Source organism: Eptatretus burgeri, chromosome 9, assembly GCF_056783735.1.
Source record: "Eptatretus burgeri isolate ZD-2024b chromosome 9, Ebu_testis_v1, whole genome shotgun sequence".
Lineage (NCBI taxonomy): Eukaryota > Metazoa > Chordata > Myxini > Myxiniformes > Myxinidae > Eptatretus > Eptatretus burgeri.
Genome location: NC_140969.1, coordinates 89395865 through 89401728, shown reverse-complemented (window position 1 = coordinate 89401728; position 5864 = coordinate 89395865).

Sequence of the window (5864 nt, the reverse complement as noted above, 5' to 3'; positions counted from 1 at the left end):
TCACAAGCTCCGCCTACATTTAACTCTTTCTGCGAAGACGCCATGATGAGGAGAGATGGACAAGGATCCCACACAGCTTTGTGTTTGGCTCCTTCATGTGTTGTCTGTGAGGTGACTGATGAGAAGGAGAGGGGCAGGAGGACTTCGAGGCCCTCGAGGCCCTACATACTCGATCTATGTTCGAGACCGGGTGTGTTCAGTCACCAAGTTGCTTGTAGAGCGCTCGTAAAGCGGCTTAAGCACTCAAACCAACACTGCATAAGGAACGGCTCGCTTGGCAAGCGCTATCAAGCTGCTTGGTAACTGAACACACATACACCCTTTGGAGTTGAGACAAGTGACAACGAGAAGCCATTTTGTAGCCATCGAGCGCGGCACACCAATCATGTGCCGAAGTAGAATGTGTCCGTTTTCTAATTTCTGTGCCCAAAAGGAAGATTATTCAACTTAATTATTTATTTTCGTTCTTCCAACGCGTCAGAATAAGCGTACAATCCAGTATTAAAATCGTCATCCTGATGGGGACCCTAACCCTAACCCTAACCCTAACCCTAACAATCCAGTATTAAAATCGTCAGCCTGATGAGGACCCGAACCCTAACCCTAACCCTAACCCTAACAATCCAGTATTAAAATCGTCATCCTGATGGGGACCCTAACCCTAACCCTAACCCTAACCCTAACAATCCAGTATTAAAATCGTCATCCTGATGGGGACCCGAACCCTAACCCTAACCCTAACCCTAACAATCCAGTATTAAAATCGTCATCCTGATGGGGACCCTAACCCTAACCCTAACCCTAACCCTAATAATCCAGTATTAAAATCGTCATCCTGATGGGGACCCTAACCCTAACCCTAACCCTAACCCTAACAATCCAGTATTAAAATCGTCATCCTGATGGGGACCCTAACCCTAACCCTAACCCTAACCCTAACAATCCAGTATTAAAATCGTCATCCTGATGGGGACCCGAACCCTAACCCTAACCCTAACCCTAACAATCCAGTATTAAAATCGTCATCCTGATGGGGACCCTAACCCTAACCCTAACCCTAACAATCCAGTATTAAAATCGTCATCCTGATGAGGACCCGAACCCTAACCCTAACCCTAACACTAACAATCAAGTATTAAAATCGTCAACCTGATGAGAACCCTAACCCTAACGCTAACAATCCAGTATTAAAATCGTCATCCTGATGGGGACCCTAACCCTAACCCTAACCCGAACAATCCAGTATTAAAATCGTCATCCTGATGGGGACCCTAACCCTAACCCTAACCCTAACAATCCAGTATTAAAATCGTCATCCTGATGGGGACCCTAACCCTAACCATAACCCTAACCCGAACAATCCAGTATTAAAATCGTCATCCTGATGGGGACCCTAACCCTAACCCTAACCCTAACCCTAACAATCCAGTATTAAAATCGTCATCCTGATGGGGACCCTAACCCGAACCATAACCCTAACCCAAACAATCCAGTATTAAAATCGTCATCCTGATGAGGACCCTAACCCTAACCCTAACCCTAACCCTAACAATCCAGTATTAAAATCGTCATCCTGATGGGGACCCTAACCCTAACCCTAACCCGAACAATCCAGTATTAAAATCGTCATCCTGATGAGGACCCTAACCCTAACCCTAACCCTAACCCTAACAATCCAGTATTAAAATCGTCATCCTGATGGGGACCCTAACCCTAACCCTAACCCGAACAATCCAGGATTAAAATCGTCATCCTTATGAGGACCCTAACCCGAACAATCCAGTATTAAAATCGTCATCCTGATGAGGACCCTAACCCTAACCCTAACCCTAACCCAAACAATCCAGTATTAAAATCGTCATCCTGATGGGGACCCTAACCCTAACCCTAACCCTAACCCTAACCCTAACCCTAACAATCCAGTATTAAAATCGTCATCTTGATGAGGACCCTAACCCTAACCCGAACAATCCAGGATTAAAATCGTCATTCTAATGAGGACCCTAACCCGAACAATCCAGTATTAAAATCGTCATCCTGATGAGGACCCTAACCCTAACCCTAACCCTAACACCAACAATCCAGTATTAAAATCGTCATCCTGATGAGAACCCTAACCCGAACAATCCAATATTAAAATCGTCATCCTGATGAGGACCCGAACCCTAACCCTAACCCTAACACTAACAATCAAGTATTAAAATCGTCAACCTGATGAGAACCCTAACCCTAACCCTAACAATCCAGTATTAAAATCGTCATCCTGATGGGGACCCTAACCCTAACCCTAACACTAACAATCCCGTATTAAAATCGTCATCCTGATGAGAACCCTAACCCGAACAATCCAATATTAAAATCGTCATCCTGATGAGGACCCTAACCCTAACCCTAACACTAACAATCAAGTATTAAAATCGTCATCCTGATGGGGACCCTAACCCTAACCCTAACAATCCAATATTAAAATCGTCATCCTGATGAGGACCCTAACCCTAACCCTAACACTAACAATCAAGTATTAAAATCGTCATCCTGATGAGAACCCTAACCCTAACCCTAACAATCCAATATTAAAATCGTCATCCTGATGAGAACCCTAACCCTAACAATCCAATATTAAAATCGTCATCCTGATGAGGACCCTAACCCTAACCCTAACCCTAAAACTAACAATCAAGTATTAAAATCATCATCCTAATGAGGACCCTAACCCTAGCCCTAACAATCCAATATTAAAATCGTCATCCTGATGAGGACCCTAACCCTAACGTGACAGGTGACAGGTGACAGGTGACAAGTTGTCTGATTAAAACAATTTCACCAGGTGAGGATGTCCTTGATTATTTTATAGATGATCGACATTGTACACGTTTCCGTGACGATTTGTATCTGTTCACGAGTTATACCCAACCGCCAACTACTATACAATATGAACACAGCACCACACATACCTGTACTCACACGGGACGACACCTTACCTGGTACACAAACGACCACCAAGTCGGTTCCATCTCGGATAAAGAACTTTATTTCCCCAAATTTATTTTCCCTCGCAAATCTGCAGGGAATCTATACATTCAGAAACCCTTCTCTGATCGATTGGTACATCTCGCAGTCATTTACAACATAGGGCAAATACCCCCGGGTGCTCACCTGGTTGTGGCTGGTTAAGTTAACCAGGCAACCCCTGGTAGGCATGGATGACCCACAAAATATATAATGGAGAAGAAAATAAATACCTATGGATGTTTAATTAATGTCGTGAACAAACTTTGGTATATCACGGGTGATAAGGGTTGTGGTAAAGTTTCATCGAAATTGTTTGTGTGGTTTTAGAGAAAAAAGCAAATGCATATTTTGGGGGCAACCCCCATAGACCCCTCTGGGCCCAATTTATTTTTTTTATGCCATGAACAAACTTTGGTTCATACACGGTGATGAACGTTGTGGTCAAGTTTCATCGAAATAATATGTAGTTTCAAAGAAGTTGAAAGTATTTGTGGATAGACGGACTGACGGACTGATGGATGGACGATGCTCCATCCCATAAGTTCCCCAGAAGTACATTTTCAGGTGAGCTAATAATCATGATGAGCTGAAAGGTTAGACGAGCATCTACCTGTACCTGGCTGAAAAAGTTTGACAGATAGAATGAAACATTGACCGGTATGGTTCGTTCCCTTTGCTTCATTGAGATTGTAATATGAGTTGTTAGTGAAATGTTCTTCAACATCTAGATTAATTAACCCATACATTGATAGAATACATATGTTAAAGTATCAAAAGTGACGTCATTTATGGTGTTGTGCAGTTTTGATCTACTGGTTGTTTTCTTTGACATTTTGAAACTCAACTCTGCAGTCCGTAAATGTTTTAGGATAAAAGGGAAATGTCGTGTCCTGTTATTACATGATGATGATGATGATGATGCAAATGATCATGTGATTTTGGACACGAGAGGGTGCTCAGAAAGGGGAAGAGAAAGCAGCGTGGAGGGAAATGGTGGATTGACTAAAGGATGTGATCTCACTCCGAAGCCAGGTGTTGGCTTGAGGTTAAGGTGGCTGGCTTAAGATCTTAGAGTCTTGAGATCGAACTCTTGTCATGCCGTTGCATAACATCAGGTGGGTTGACTCATCCTTCAGAGGTTGGCAAAATGAGTACCAGCTTACAGGGATCGGGGCTCTGCATCAGCAGCACAGCCACACCCCCAGAAATGATGCAACCAGCAGCCACTGGATGCATACGAAATAATAAAATCTCACTCCTGTGCTTTGGATCATTGGTTAAGTAAGCGACACAACAGGGGGGGGGTGAGGGAGAGGGGAGAAAAACACAATAACCTGGAAAGGAAGGATGGGTTTGGGAAGGGGATGGGGATAATAAAGGTATGGAAGATGATGGTATGGATGGGAGATTTATCAGAGGAGGAGGTAACAGCCATCTTGAAGCTTTGGAAGGAAGATTGAGATTGAACAGATTAAGGAAGTTGACTCCTGAAGTGAAAGACAAGAGGAACAAATGAGTGGAGATGATTCGTGAACCTGCATGACAGAATGTGTGCACCCTCGAGTAACCTGGGGGATGAAGGGGGGGGGGGAAATGGCAGAGGGTGCAAGACCAGAAAGGAGGCTGCAGATTACAGAGCTTGGAGTCACCTCCATGTTTGTCATCATCATCATCATTTCGTATGCAGCCTCTGGCTGCTGGTTGTATCATTGCTGAGAACACAGCTATACCACTGACGCAGTGCCCGCTGATTCCAATAAGCTGGTACTCATTTTCACGACTTTGGTAGGATGACAGGCTGAGTCAATCCACTTGGAGTTGTTTAACGTCTCAACTGGGGCTCAAACTCAAGACCGTAAGATCTTAATACAGCTGCCTTAACCGTTAAGCCAACACCAGGCTTTATGTTTGCGATGAGAATGAGCTTCAACGCGGGAGATTCCAATGATTTTGCAGCGTTGTTCCGCAACATCAAGACGTGAAAGGTGTGAGGCAGGAGTGCCAGCCCAAACAGGAGAGAAGCAGTTCCATCGAACTGCGGATGAGGGTCTTCTACATTGTTCGATTGTTAATGAGCGAGCTGGAGTTTTTTTTTTACTTGCAATCCATCAGCAACATAATAATTATACTCCTGGAACTCTCTTTTTTAAGTGGAAAGTATCAGATAATTGTAAGGCCCCGAGTCATTGAGAATGACCTCTGATAACAAGGAAAGAGTGGCCGTCTTCAAGGGAATGACATTCGTACCGACCAATCAAGTGGCCATTTACAACACCTTCCCTGTTCCACCAAACTCCATGGTTATGATCCGCCAAGGAAGGAATGGTGTCACCTTAACAGGCTCCAAACGGGCGTTGGCAGATTCCATCACAACACGGTCTACTGGAACCTTGCTGATTCATCCGACTGTGAATGTGGCCTCCCACATATTGTGCAAAATGGAAAGTCTCCTCTTTTCGAAATGTAGAAGTAAAAGGTGGTGCTTTGTTCCAATACTTTCGGGATGGCAGCACCCGACGACCACACTCGGCCTGGTTGGTCCAAATGTGCGGCTCTTACCAAGGCATCGAACGCAGGGAATCGATGTTCTCTCTGACCCTTTTGGGACTTTTCAACATCTCAAGCTCAAATTGTGACGATGAGACATCAATGAGCCAATTTTGGCGGAACTGCCACGTGACGTTAAACTTTGCAGATGTCACGACCTTCCAACGGACGACACAAACCGTACAACCTGCAGACACTCACTTTGGTGATGAACGCATCCTCCTGCCAGTATGCTCAATCACACTTCCACTCAGCACCACCATTATCAGGTGGCCGCATGAGCCGAGCCCCTTATACCGCTGCCC